Source organism: Leopardus geoffroyi, chromosome B2, assembly GCF_018350155.1.
Source record: "Leopardus geoffroyi isolate Oge1 chromosome B2, O.geoffroyi_Oge1_pat1.0, whole genome shotgun sequence".
Classification (NCBI taxonomy): Eukaryota; Metazoa; Chordata; class Mammalia; order Carnivora; family Felidae; genus Leopardus; species Leopardus geoffroyi.
Window position 1 is genome coordinate 100156368 of NC_059332.1, and position 15662 is coordinate 100172029.

Below are 15662 nucleotides of genomic sequence, written 5' to 3' on the forward strand. Positions count from 1 at the left end.
AATGCTTTTCCTGCATCTATTGAATGATCATATGGTTTTTATCCTTTCTCTTGCTAAATTAAGAAAAATTTTTTTAAAGTTTATTTATTGTAGGAGTGACCAAGAGAGTGTAAGCTGGGGAGGGGCACAGAGAGAGGGAGAATCCCAAGCAGGCTCCATGCCATCAGCACAGAGCCCTATGAAGGGCTCAAACCCATGAACTGTGAGACCATGACCTGAGTTGAAATCAAGAATTGGACTTTCAATTGACTGAGCCACTCAAGTGCCCCTGTCCTTTCTCTTTTTGATATGATGTATCATGTTGATCGATTTGTGAATATTGAACCACCCTTGGGTCCCAGGAATAAATATATCTCACTTGATCATAGTTGATGATTTTTAATGTATTGTTGGATTTGGTTTGCTAATACTTCAGTGAGGATGTTTTAATTATGTTCATCAGAGATATTGGCCTGTAGTTGTCTTTTTTTGGTAGTGTCTTTATCTGGTTTTAGTATCAGGGTAATGCTTGTCTCATAGAATGAACTTGGAAGGTTTCTTTCCTCTTCTATTTTTTGGAATAGTTTAAGAAGAATACATATTAATTCTATGTTTTATTTTTGTTGTCATTTTTTCACACTGTACAGCTCCCTTCAGTGCTCACAGCCCACTGGTGAGAAGGCTGGGCAATGGTTTGCATGCATCTCTGGCACTGGCACACTATGAAAGGCCCACAGAGAAGGGCTGTCATCAGTCCATCACTGTGCACTTAATTATTCTGTAAATGTTTGGTAGAGTTCACCAAATGGTGAAGCCATCTGATCCCAGACTCTTGTTTGTTGGGAGTTTTTTTGATCACTGCTTCAATTTCATTGCTTATAATTGATATGTTAAAATTTTCTATTTCTTTCTGATTCAGTTTTGGGAGCTTTCATGTTTCTAGGGATTTATCCATTTCTTCTAGGTTGTCCAATTTGTTGGCATATAATTTTTTCATATATTCTCCTTTAATCCTTTGTATTTCTGTGGTGTTGGTTGTTATTTCTCCTCTTTCATTTTTTATTTTGTTTATTTGAATCCTCTCTCTCTCTTTTTTTATGAGTCTGGCTAAAGGTTTATCAATTTGTAGATCTTGTCAAAGAACCAGCCCTTGGTTTCATTGATCTGTTCTATTGTTTTTTTGTTGATGTTGTTTTTTGATTTCTATTTAATTTATTTCTACTCTAATCTTTATTATTTCCTTCTTTCTACTGTTCTTGGGTTTTGTTTGTTCTTCTTTTTCTAACTCCTTTAGGTGTAAGGTTAGGTTATTTATTTGAGATTTTTTTTGCTTCTTGGGGTAGGCTTGTATTGTCATAAACTTCCCTCTTAGAGCAGCTTTTGCTGCATCCTAATGATTTTGAAACATTGTGTTTTCATTTTCATTTTTCTCCATGTATTTTTTGATTTTCACTTTGATTTCTTGGCTGACCCATCTATTGTTTAGTAGCATGTTACTTAACCTCCATATATTTGTGTTATTTCCAGATTTTTTCTTGTGGTTGATTTCTAGTTTCATAGTATTGTGGTTAGACATGATAGATGCTATGAATTCAATCTTTTTGAATATGTTGAACATGTGGCCTAACATGTGATGTATCCTGGAGAATATTCCATGTGCACTCAAAAGAATGTGTATTCTGCTGTTTTAGGATAGAATGTTCTGAAACACATATTTATTGGATCCAATGTGTCATTATTAGGTCCAATGTGTCATTCAAAACCACTGTTTCCTTATTGATTTTCTGTTTGGATGATCTATCCACTGATGTAAGTGGGGTGTTAAAGTCCTCTGCTATTACTGTATTACTATCAGTTACTTTCTTTATGTTTGTTATTAGTTGCTTTAAGTATTTTGGTGCTTTCATGTTGGGTGCATAAATATTTATAATTGTTATATATTCTTGTTAGGTTGTTCCCTTTATGATTATAATAGTGTCTTTATTTGTCTCTTTTTATCAGTGTTTGTTTTAAATTCTATTTTGTCCAAGGGGTGCCTGGGTCTCTCAGTTGGTTGAGTGTCTGACTCTTGATTTTGACCTAGGTCACGATCCCAGGATTGTGGGATTGAGTCCTGTGTTGGGCTCTGTGCTGAGTGTGGAGCCTGTGTAAGATTCTCTCTCTGCCCCTCTCCCCCACTCACTCTCTGTATTTCTCTGAAATTAAAAAAAATCCTATCTAAATAGAACAAAGTCTATTTTGTCTGATATAAGTATTGTTACCCCATCTTTCTTTTTATTGCCATTTGCATAAATGCCTTTCCATCCCTTCACCTTCAATCTGCATGTGTATTTAGGTTTGAAATGAGTCTGTTGTAGGCAAAAAATAGATAGGTTTTGTTTTTTATTCATTCCATCCCCCTATGTCTTTTGATTTGAGTGCTTAGTCCATTTACATCCAAAGTAATTACTGACAGGTCTGTACTTATTGCCATTTTGTCATTTGTTTTATGGTTGTTTTTGTAGTTCCTCTATATTCCTATCTTCTCTTTCTCTCCTTTCTCACAGTTTGTTGGCTTTCTTTAATAATATACGTGGATTCCTTTCTCTGTCTCTCTCTCTCTCTCTTTTTGCATGTCTGGTTTTTTTATTTGTGGTTACCATTAGATTTATATATATCATCTTATGCATATATATCATAACAGTGTATCTTAAGTTGATGGTTGCTTAAGTGTGAACCCATTCTGAAAGCATTAAATTTTTACTCCTTCCCCCCCATGTTTAAGTATATGGTGTCATATTTTATATCTTTCAATTTGTGAATCCCTTGACTGATTTTTATAGATATACTTAATTTTATTGCTTTTGTGCTTCTTACTTTTCTTACTCTTGCTTTTAGTCTTTCCTTTCTGCTCAAAGAATCCCCTTTAACATTTCTTGTAGATCTGATTTAGTGATGATGAATTCCTTTAACTTTAGTTTGTCTGGGAAACTCTTTATCTCTTTTCTATTCTGAGTGTCAGAGTATTCTTGCTGGATAGAGTATTCTTGGTTGCAGGGATTTTTTCTTTCAGCAGTTTGTATATACCATTCCCCTCCCTTCTGGCCTGCAAAGTTTCTGCTGAAAAATAAGCTGATGACCTTAAGGGGTTTCCCTTGTATGTAACTGTTTTATTCTCTCTTAATGCTTTAAAAATTCTCTTTATCACTACTTTTTGTCATTTCAGTTACTATGTGTCTTGGTGTGGACCTCCTTGGATTGATTTTGTTGGGAACTCTCTGTGCTTCCTGGATCTGGATATCTGTTTTCTTCCCCAGATTCAGGAAGCTTTCAGCTACTATTTCTTCAAATAAATTTTCAGCTCCCCTTTCTTTCTCTTCTCCTTCTAGGATCCTTATATGCAAATATTATCACTCTCTTTTTTTTAATGTTTATTTATTTATTTTGAGAGAAAGAGAGTGCAGAATGGAGGAGGGGGCAGAGAAAGAGAGAGAGAGAGAGAGAGAGAGAGAGAGAGAGAGAGAGAATCCCAAGCAGGCTTTGCACTGTGAGTGAAGAGCCTGATGTGGGACTCAAACTCACAAACTGTGAGATCATGACTTGAACCAACATCAAGAGTTGGACGCTGAACCAACTAAGCTACCCAGATGCCTCACAAATGTTATTACTCTAGATGGTGTCACTGAGTTTTCTTTGTCTATTTTCATTTTTTATTATTCTTTTTTCTCTTTCTTAGTCAACCTGATTACTTTCCATTAATGTATCCTCCAGGTTGCTGATCCATTCTTCTGCTTCCTCTAGTCTACTATTTATTCCCACTAGTGTATTTTTTTTTTTTTTTTTTGATGGGTAGGGGGAGGAGCGGCAGAGAGAGAGAGAAAGAGAATCCCAAGTAGGCTCCATGTTTAGTGAGGAGCCTGATGTGGGGCTTGATCCCACAAGCCTGGGATCATGACAAAAACTGAAATCAAGAGTTGGAAGTTCAACCAACTGAGCCACCCAGGTGCACCCTCCCTCTAGTGTATTTTTAATTTCAGTTATTGAGTTCTTCATCTTTGATTGTTTCTTTTTTTATGTTTTCCATCTCTTTGTTCAGAATCTCACTGAGGTCCTCCACTCTTTTCTGAAGTTCCATGACTAAGTTTATGACCATTGGTATCTTACATATCTTCCTTTCCTTTAGCTCTCTTTCTGTGATTTTGCCCTGTTCTTTCATTTGGGACATGTTTCTCTGCCTCCTCATTTTGTTTAACTTTCTGTGTCTGTTTCTCTGTTTTAGGAAAGTCAGCTGTGCCTTCTGCTCTTGAATGTAGTTGCCTATGAAGAAGAGGTCTTATAGTGCTCTGCATGTCCCCTGTTAACCAGAAGCTGGTGCTTAAGGAGAGTCTTCTATGTGTGTAGTGCGCATCCTATTATTGTGGCTGAGCTGCATTTGCCTTCAGTCCAGTCACCTGCAATGGCTCTCTTTGCCTATTGTGGGCAGGGTTTGGTCCCTGTGTTGTTAGTGTGCCAGTCTGGGGCCACCTTGTGCTTGAGTTGGGTCAGAGAAGGCTTTTGCCAGAACTGTGGCAGCACTGAACCATAGGGTGCTCTCTCTGTTTTGTCTCCTGAGAAGCTATTATTGGTTGCTGAGGTCTGCGGTCAGACCAGTTGTCTGTCCCCAGCCCACTGCTGGGACCACAGTCAAACTGGTATGTGTGGTTCTCTTCCTCTCTCCCTGGGTAGGAGGAGTCAATTTGGGGTGATGCTGATCCCTGTTGGGGCTGCTTGCTGACAGCTGTGGTGCAAACTTTGGATGGACTCCTACCAAGGGTGTGTTGGAGGGAACAAGTCCACAAGAGAATCCAGGGGCGAGACTGCAGTGTTAGCAAAGTTTGCATGTCTGCTATGGGAGGAGGTTGGCTGGAGGGAGCCAGTCCTCTTCCAGGGGGTGGGGCACACTGTTAGGAAGCTAGGTGGAAAGTGTTGGCACTGTGGTCTGTTGATTCTCACAGGTGTCCGTGTATCTAAGCTGGATGTGAGGAGGGAAATGATGCCTGCCAACTCTTGTGTTCTTGGAGAAGTCTCCCAAAGATCCCTGCCCCTTCCCCACAGGCCTCTAGATTAGGAAATAAATCTCCCTCCCATACACCCGAGGAATCTTTCAAACTGCTGCTTCTGTGCTGTATCTCAGCAGAGCTGTTTGTTGTCCTGTCTCTTTAAGGGTGGGGACTTGGTTTCCTGTTGCCCTCTGGCTCTCCCAGAGCTGAGCCCACTGATTTTTAAATTTCCAAGTGTTAAGCCCCACTGATTGTAAGAATTCATGAAGTTAGGTCTCTCTGGTTTTCAAAGCCAAATGTTATGGCAATTTGTCTTCCCAGTGTGGATGCCCCCTGCTTGGGATGGGTTCTACTCTCCCCTCTCCATGACCAGTGGATCCCTCCCTCCTGTGGACAGTCCTGTGGGTCTGTTTGGCTCCTGACCATGTCTTCCCCCTTCCTACCCTCTTCAGTGTGACCTTTTCTCTCCATTTAGCTGTGGAGACTGTGTTCTTCCAGTCTGTGAGTCATTTTATGGGTTATTTACATTGATGTGGGTGTTATCTAGGTGAATCCATGGGATGAGGTGAGCCTCGGATCCTCCTACTCTGCCATCTTCCCTGGAAGTTGACCATTGCCACTTTAGATGGGAAAGGTGCACTTGGTTTTCTTGGGGTCTTACCTGTCTTCAGGGCTTTTTTCAAGATGATGCCCTGAGAAGTTTTTAAATGTTGGGGTGATCTGGAAAGTATGTCAAAAACATAGGGAAAAAAAGGCTGTCTATTAGTGAGACTAGTAGATAATTGCTTGAACTCTTTTTAGCAATCCCTGGGCACAATCCACTTCCTGATTCTGTCTGTTGACCTCACCCTGAGCACTAACTGCACATCAGCTTAGCTTGTGGTTTCTACCATTGCTTTCTTTTTCTTTCTTTCTTTCTTTCTTTCTTTCTTTCTTTCTTTCTTTCTTTCTTTTCTAAGTTTATTTGTTCATTTTGGGAGAGATAGAGGCAGCACAGGTAGGGAAAAGGCAGAGAGAGTGGGAAAGAGAGAATCCCAAGCAGGCTCCACATTGTCAGCACAGAACCCAATGTGGGGCTCGAACTCACAAACCATGAGATCATGACCTGCACCCAAATCAAGAGCCAGGTGCTCAACGGACTGAGCCACCCAGGCACCCCCACCATTGCTTTCTAGGTTTCTTGACTTGTTGCTTTCCAGGTTTCTAAATCTTATAAGGAAAATCTAGTTACACAGGTTTTTATCCCAATTAAAATAATTCTACAGTAGGAAGACAAGTGACAAGAATTTGTATTATAATCCAATTGCCAAACTCTTTATAGAAGTTGGTCAATTTTAAAAACAAACTAGAAGGTGCTTAGGTGGCACAGTCAGTTAAGTGTCTGACTCCTGATTTTGGCTCAGCTCATGATCTCACGGTTCATGAGTTCGAGTCCCCCATCGGGCTCTGCACTGACAGTGCTGAGCCTGCTTAGGATTCTCTCTCTCTCCCTCTCTCTGCTCCTCCCCTGCTCATGCTTTCTCTCTCTCTTAAAATCAATAAAGTTACAAAAAAAAAAACAGGCTAGAGGGGCATCTGGGTGGCTCAGTTGGTTGAGCTTCCGACTTGGCTCAGGTCATGATCTCGAGGTTTGTGGGTTTGAGCCTCATACTGGGCTCACTGCTGTCAGCACAGAGCCTGTTTTGGATCCTCTGTCCCCTTCTCTCTGCCCCTCCCCTGCTTGCTCTCACTCTTTTTTTTTTTTTTTTTTAATTTTTTTTAACGTTTATTTGTTTTTGAGACAGAGAGAGACAGAGCATGAACGGGGGAGGGTCAGAGAGAGAGGGAGACACAGAATCGGAAGCAGGCTCCAGGCTCTGGGCCATCATCAGCCCAGAGCCGGACGTGGGGATCGAACCCACGGACCGCGAGATCGTGACCTGAGCTGAAGTCGGACGCTCAACCGACTGAGCCACCCAGGCGCCCCTTCTTTTTTTTTTTTTTTTTAATTTTTTTTTTTTTTAACGTTTATTTATTTTTGAGACAGAGAGAGACAGAACATGAACAGGGGAGGGTCAGAGAGAGAGGGAGACACAGAATCGGAAGCAGCTCTCACTCTTAAAAATAAATAAACATTAAAAAATTTTAAAAATAAAAGAAAAATAAATTTATTTTTTATTTTAAATAAAATAAAAACAGACTAGAGTGGGCGTCCTCTCAACCAGAGATTTATAGCAGCTAATGGCAAGGGTCCTGGCCAAGGGACAAAGGTAGGAGTTTTAGGGACTTCTGGGGGCCTCGGGTTTGCCTCTGAGCATGATTAGGAGGTGTTGCTCTACAGGAGAGAAAGAAATGGATAGGAAAGAAAAAGCTTTTCCAAAGGAAGAAAGATTAAGGAGAAAAGTTAATGTTTGCCCATCCTATGAAAACAAAAAATGTTATAGGCCAGAGATATGAGGCCTTCTATATTCAGTCACTCCTTCATTGTCTCCTGCATTTATTCATCTATTCAGTGAATGTTCGGTGCATTGTGCAGGCAGTGAACTAAGTCCCAGATGATAGAAGGATGAATGGGTCTTGGTTCTTGACTTTGGATAGGTCAAATTACATGACCAAATGTTATGGTGTTTGTGAAAGTGTCTTGTAAACAGCCCAACACTATAATGTGTTGGTTATCCTATCAGTGCTTCATACAGTGACTGGTATGGAGCAGGTGCTCAAAATGGCTGTTGACTGAAGGAATAAGGTGAGGGGCTGAAACAACAAGCTGTGATATGTGAGAACCGGAGACTGTTGTGGTTGGAACCTAAAACGGGAATTGCGTGATTCAATAAAACACGAAACAGGTCTCCTTGATTATTCCGGAGACTGGGAACTCAGTGTTCTTTTTTTTTTTTTTAAATGTTTATTTATTTTTGAAGGAGAGACAGAGCATGAGCAGGGGAGGGGCAGAGAGAGAGGGAGACACAGAATCCGAAGCAGGCTCCAGGCTTCGAGCTGTCAACACACAGCCCGATGTGGGGCTCAAACTCACAAGCTGTGAGATCATGACCTGAGCTGAAGTTGGACACTTAACCAACTGAGCCACCCAGGTGCCCCGGGAACTCAATGTTCTAATCCCTCCTCTTCTCATAACTATGTGACCTTGGGTGACTTAATCTTTCTGGGGTTGAGTCAAGGAGTACAATCAAATTTCGGACTACCACCTTTGATGTGCTTTATTTGTGAATTGAGCTCCATCCTGAAGTTTGTTGAAGAACGTAGCTGGAGTTAGAATAATATGTTACTGATTCTCAGTTGTAAATCCCTTCAAATCCCATGGAAGAAAACAGATAAAACTGTTGAACAAACATTTCCTTTTCTGTGTAGGAATGTGGTCATCTCAAACGGGAACCACTGGTTAAATTATAACCTTACGCTGGTGCTTACGTTAGCTTCTGTCTTTCACCTGTTGACCTTCAGGAAGCTGCAATGAGGATTTAGTATCTAATTTGGAAATTAATAAGCTGGGCAAGTTTTGAGAGATTTATAATTCGTGCCAAATTAATTCCCTCAATTTTTTATATCATTAAATGACCATTAGCACATATAAATATAATAAATACAAAGCTTTCAAAGGCTGCTTGACCATCAAAGCCTGTATCATTCTTCATTTGTGCCAGGTTAGAGAAGAATGCCCAGAGTGAAATGTGGCCAGAAACCACAGTGCAGAGAAATTTAACAGTTCTCCGAGTTCCAGAATGAGTCAGAGAGGAGCCAAAATTTAATCTTACAATCTCATAAGTGCTTTATGACTACAATTATTACTTGAAGCTATCAGGTGGCATAGACATGTACTAACTACTATTGTGAAAATTGAGTAGTACTTCTAAGTTTTCCAACAGAGATCATTTTGACAGTAGGTTTATCATAAGTGGTAAGGATCTATTTTCTATTAAAACATTATGATGTATTTCATTATATGATTAATAAATGTTCACTACTGAAAAGTTAGAAAATGTGGATAAACAAAACAGGGGGGGGAACCCTCAAATTCCTATCCTGAAGGGAAAAACACACATATTTTTTTAAAAAAATGTTTATTTATTTTTAAGAGAGAGGGAGGGAGAGGGAGAGCGCAAGGGGGGAGGGGCAAAGAGAAGGGGAGACACAGAACCCCAACCAAGCTACCTGCTGTCAGCGCAGAGCATGATGTGGGGCTCAAACCCATGAACTGTGAGATCGTGACCTGAGCGGAAACCAAGAGGCAGACGCTCAACCTACTGAGCCAGCCAGGTGCCCTCACACATACTTCTTGAAATAAAAAAATGGGATTATACTATTTGTAACTGGAAAAATACTCAGAACCTAAGATCAAAAGTCTACACTCATATTTCTGTACTAGGAAAAAGCACCTGGAAAGGAGTGAAGGTGGAGGCTGACTTAAAAAAAATAAATTGTAGATACAAAGGAAAATGAAAACTTCGGGGAAAAAACACTAATCTTGAGGCATGTTTAATATATTGCTTCATATTATATTTGTATGGTATTACTTGAGGTCAGAGAACTTGAGTTCCTGATTTCCTGTGCTTTGTCCTAATAAGTGTTTTTTGAATTGTTTGCTGAGTAGTAATGTTCAAGTGTTCCACTTACTCTATTAGGTTATAGTAGTCTTTATTATAATCAAGAACCAAGTTTGCTGGGCGTCAGCCTGGCACAGTGCTATGCAGTACTCAGCATGCTCAATGAATATTTGTGGGTTTTTTTTTTTTAATGTTTTTTATTTATTTCTGAGACAGAGACAGAGCATGAGTGGGGGAGGGGCAGAGAGAGAGGGAGACACAGAATTTGAAGCAGGCTCCAGGCTCTGAGCTGTCAGCACAGAGTCCGATGCGGGGCTCGAACTCACGAACTGCGGGATCATGACCTGAGCCGAAGTCGGACGCTCAACTGACTCAGTCGCCCAGGCGCCCCTCAATGAATATTTGTTAAAGTGAATGTATGTGTTTAAATAATAGTTTCAATCGCTGTTTGAGAGGACAAGTCTAGGATGCTGAACTCACATGGATTTCATAGGTTTCACCTTTTTCTTTTTTAAAACATTTTTTAATGTTTATTTATTTTTGAGAGACAGAGCGCGAGAAGGGGAAGAGCAGAGAGAAAGGGAGACACAGAATCCGAAGCAGGCTCTGGGCTTTCAGCTGTCAGCACAGAGCCCAAAATGGGGCTCGAACCCATGAACTGGGAGATCATGACCTGAGCTGAAGTTGGACGCTTAACAACTGAGCCACCCAGGTGCCCCTCACAGGTCTTATCTTAACAAACGTCAGAATATTGATTTCTTAAGAGACTTAATTGACACACACAATGTACAGATTGACACTATGGCAGAGACTAAGTGCCACGCTTCATAAAGTGTGCTAGAGTTTGTCTAGAATCCCAGACCATTTGGTTACTAAGAGAAAAATTTGCTTTATGGCGACAATGAATGAACTGATAACTTTTAGGAAAGATTTACGTCCTTTTACACAATGAAGAAAAAAAAAATAGGCCAAGAATACTAATTTGACAATTCCCCAGAAGAGAATGATAGTTTATTTCATAGGCAAGGGGAATTCCAGAGAAAAGGGAGTGACTTTTCATAGAGTCATTGAGCTAGCTAATGGTAGAGGTAGGACTAGAACCTGGGACCCCTGAATCCTGATTCATTGCATTTTCCACTACCATGCTCCCTAATAGCATATGTCCTACAAATACTGGATCAGTGACCTTAATTTGGAATACTTTCATATAATATTTTTAACTAAGAAATGCAAATGCTTACCACCCTTATGGTAGACGGAATAATGGCCTTCCACGGAGTCCACATCCTGATCTTAAGAACCTTGGGGATATGTTACCTTACATGGTAGAAAGGCTTTTTTGCAAATGTGATTAAGTATTTTGAGATGGGAGATTAGATTATCCTAAATTATCTGGAAGATCCAAAGTAATCACAAGAGTCCTTACAAGAGGAGTCAGGAATGTCAGTGTTAGAAAAGGAGATATGATCACAGAAGCCAAGGATTGGAGTGATGTCACCATGAGCCAAGGAATGCAGGCATCTTCTATAAGTTGGAAGAGGAAAGGGACAGATTTTTTCCTGGAGGCTCCAGAAGGAGCCAGCCCTGATATCTTGATTTTAGGTAAGATTCATTTCAGATTTCTGATCTCCAAAGCTGTGAGAGAATCAATTTGTTTAAATCACTGGTATTTTAAGCCACCAAATTTGTGATAATTTGTTGTAGCAGTAATAGAAAACGAATACAGTCTTCATTTCACAATAGTTGTATTATTATTTTTTTTCAATATATGAAGTTTATTGTCAAATTGGTTTCCATACAACACCCAGTGCTCATCCCAAAAGGTGCCCTCCTCAATACCCATCACCCACCCTCCCCTCCCTCCCACTCCCCATCAACCCTCAGTCTGTTCTCAGTTTTTAAGAGTCTCTTATGCTTTTTTTGTCATATTCTTGAAGAGCTGGAGGGTGGATAGGTAGCAGTAGAAGAAATCCTTTTGGCTCTGTGGGGTGGTTAAGTATTTTCCACTTCAGGGTTTCAAAAGGTAGTGTTTTGTATTATATTTATCTGTTTTTGTCCTTCCCTTTATCATATTTTTTCTACTGCTATCTAAGCAAACTTATTAGGTCACTTACTGAGTCAGGGAGAGTCAAAATTGAAGCTTCTATTTGTGTCTTTTATCACAGACCTCTTACAAATATCTCATTCTTTCACCCCATCCCAATTCTTTCTTTTTCTTTTTCTCACAATCCCCTTTTCCTCATGCACTTTCTTTTCTGTCCCCCTATTCCATTTAATTGAAGTTAAATTGCTTACTCATCCCCCTTCTTCCTCTCGGTTTCTCTGGAGCCTTCTGTCACCATCATATTCCTTTTTTTTTTTTTTTTAAGCCCAATGTGTGTCTCAAACTCATGACCCTGAGATCAAGAGTTGCATGCTCTGGGGCGCCTGGGTGGCGCAGTCGGTTAAGCGTCCGGCTTCAGCCAGGTCACGATCTCGCGGTCCGTGAGTTCGAGCCCCGCGTCACGCTCTGGGCTGATGGCTCAGAGCCTGGAGCCTGTTTCTGATTCTGTGTCTCCCTCTCTCTCTGCCCCTCCCCCGTTCATGCTCTGTCTCTCTCTGTCCCAAAAATGAATAAACGTTGGAAAAAAAAAAAAAAAAAAAAGAGTTGCATGCTCTATTGACTGAGCCAGCCAGGCACCCCTCACTGTATTATATGCTTTAGTTTCTACCTGATTTTGTTCAAAATAGTCTAGACACTCCCTACTTTACGTGTGCTTTCCAGAATTTCTCACCCATAGGCTGAAAACCAATCAGAGGAGTCAGAGATTCTCAGAGTTTAAGGAGGTTTCAAAGATCATCAATTTCAACTACCCACTTATGTTTGAATTCATACCTTCTCCCTGATGTGCATGACAAATAACTTCCTTTCTTCCATCAGTTTTTTTTTTTTTTTTTAATATCTGTGTGGCAGGCATATGCTCAACCTTTGCTTGAACACCCCCAGGATGGAGAGCTCACTCCTCTATGAGGCAGTCCATTCTGTCTTTGGGATGGACTGACAGGGAAGCTCTGACATGGAAGAAGTTTCTCCTTCTGTTGAACCAGAATCTTTTCTCCTCTAACTCTGACCCATGGGTTTAATTCTATTCCTCAAGTCATGGAACAATATTAATTTTTTTATATGACAGTCCTTCAATATTTAAAGATAATCTTCACATTTACACTGGGTTTTCCTCTTGTCAGACTAAACTTCTCTGTTTCTTTGAATTCCTTGCCAAATGATGTCTTTTAGCTTTGTAGTTATGTTCTGGTTTTTTCTTTTCCCTCTTTGTCTGTGTTTGATTTGAAAAGGAATGCCCAGGACTGACTGAAAGAATCAGAGAGGAACGGTACTATCACCATGCTCATTAGATCAGTGCTGCCCAGCAGAAGTTTCTGTTATGATGGAAAAAATGTTCTATTTCTGTGCTGTCCAATATGGTAGTCACTAGCCACATGTAGTTATTGGGCATCTGAACTGTGATTAATGAGCATGAGGAACTGAATTTTAAATTTTATTTAGCTTTAATTATTTAAAGTTTAAATGGCTCTTAAAATAGAGGAAATTTGTCTCTATACATAAGACAGGAGAAGTAATAGGAAGTTCTGAGGGAGGGCCGTGATGAGAATCACAAGGGCTGGAGTCTTGTCACTATCATGACTTTGATGTATGTGTGTTCATGGAATAGTCAAAACACAGTCACTTTCCTTTTTCCTAGCATCAGTTTTTCACTTGTAAGGTGAGAGCATTGGATTGGATCAGTGTTTTTCAAACCTCAAATCTGAATTCATTAGTAGGTTTTAAAATCAATTTAGAATTTTCACTGGCAGATTGTGAAAATTAATAAAGGGAAACATTATTTAAAATGGAATCAGGAGGGGTGCCTGGGTGACTCAGTTGGTTGAGCGTCTGACTGCGGCTCTGGTCATGATCTCGCAGTTTGTGAGTTCGAGCCCAATGTCGGGCTCTGTGCTGACAGCTTGGAGCCTGGAACCTGCTTCAAATTCTGTGTCTCCCTCTCTCTCTGCTCCCCCTCCACTCATACTGTCTCCCTCTCTCTCTCTCTCTCTCAAAAACAAATAAACATTAAAAAAAATTTTAAATAATAAAAATAAATAAATAAAATGGAGTCAGGAGACCAGCAGGAGAAGTTCTCCCACCCTACCACTCCTCCTCAGCTCCTTGCAGACCCAAGAAGAAGAAACCTATGCTTAACTACCCCAGCAGGTGGGAAGAAGTTTTTCCCTTGCCCAACCAATGAGAGATTGCTTCACCTCAGCCAGTGAAAAGCCACCACACTTCAAAATCCCAGTTTACTCCAATGGACTCTTTGTTTATAATAGCCCTTCCCAACTCCCCCCTTTCCTCTATAAAAGTGTCTCTCTTCTTTGTTCCCTGGACTTGCCAATGGTTTTGCCATAGCTTGTATGTCCCAAATTGCAAATTCTCTCCTATCCCTGAGTAAGGCCATTTGCTGGTAAAATAACTGGCTGTTTTATTTTTAAGATTAGCAAAGCTTTTTAAAAGATGAAATAAAAGAGATCAGAATGTGCTGTTGTACTTTGTAAAGTAAATATTGTTTTGTTAAACTTTTGTTCCAATTTGTGTGTGTGTGTGTGTGTGTGAGTGTGTGTGTGTGTGTGTGGGGGGTACATACTGTGTTATTACATTAAACGTGTTTCTAACTGTGGATCACAGTAAAAAATGTTTTAAAAACATAGGAATTCATGACTGCTGAGGTTCCTTTAGCTTGGTATTTTTGGTTTCTCTGTGTCTGCAAAAAGTATTCCTTGGGGCTTTACTTTCATGGTGAGGTCAGAGAATACGTTTCCATGATGTCATCCCACACCCTCAACCCAAGCAAGCAAGTCTCTGTACTGAGACTGTGACAGACACAGGCAACTCAGAAGGTGAGAAGAGGCTGAGGTATAACTGGGAGCCATATTGTTAAACAATGCTGATTCCATGACATCTTGAGGGTTTTAATATACATGGACAGGATTTCTTGCACATTGTAGCCCCTTTGGTTTCACTATAATACTTGGAAGAGATTCTTTCTTGGGGTGCGTGGATGGTTCAGTCGGTTAGGCTTCCGACTCTTGTTTTTGGCTCAGGTCACGATCTCACAGTTCATGAGTTTGAGCCCCACTTCAGGCTCTGCTCTGACAGAGCAGAGCCTGCTTGGGATTCTCTGTCTCCCTCTCTCTCTCTGCCCCTTCTCTGCTTGCTCTCTAAATAAATAAATAAATAAATAAATAAATAAATAAACAAACAAATAAATAAAACATTAAAAAAAAGATATTCTTGCTTTAAGCAGGAAGTTGTACAAAATAATAGGATCCCCTCTCTAGAGGTAATATTGTATGATTCCATGAATACAAAATTTCAATAAATACTCATAACTAAGGACACTCTTCTAATATCAATAATGACATCAGTCCCTCTGCAATGAGGCAAAGGTCACAGAGCTTATTATCCCACTCCATCTCAACAGTCCTGGGGTCTTAGGTTGGCAGCTTTTGAGAGGGCAAGGCTGGGCTTGAGTTCAAATCTCTTTCCTCCAAAACTGTCTAGAATTCTACTGTACCACATGCAGAGGGATTATTGTTATCAAATTTAAGTGATCAAATATGTTTTTTCTTCTCATGTCAGTAAATGTAATTCTACTGAGTACAATTCAACAAACATTAGTAGGGCCTGTGCTAAAGGTGGGATGCTGCACTCAAGAGATTTTTGTTGAGCACCCATACTTTGGGGACACTTGGTATAGATGAACTAGGCATGGGGAGCACAGGCCACCACTAGGGCACACTCCTAAATTTAGGAAAGAAGGAAAGAAGAAAAGAAAGAAGGAAAGAAAGAAAGAAAGAAAAAGAAAGAAAGAAAGAAAGAAAGAAAGAAAGAAAGAAAGAAAAGAAAGAAAGAAAGAAAAAGTAAAAGGAAGGAAGGAAGGAAGGAAGGAAGGAAGGAAAAGGGGGGGAAGAATGGGTTTCCCCAATCATCTTTTATGATACTAAAATATACCTATGATAAGCTGTAGCATGACTGAGGTAATGCTGTTGCATGACTGAGGTAATGCTGTCATACTGGAAGGATGGAGTA

At 40.2% G+C, this 15662-nt stretch overlaps 1 non-coding gene across 1 annotated transcript; it reads right to left on the reverse strand.

Annotated features, from left to right (window-relative positions):
- Positions 1-616: 616 nt before the first annotated feature.
- Positions 617-746, reverse strand: LOC123610064. The gene has a single exon (XR_006718090.1). It is a non-coding gene; the product is annotated as a small nucleolar RNA SNORA42/SNORA80 family (small nucleolar RNA).
- Between the last annotated feature and the right edge of the window lie 14916 nt (positions 747-15662).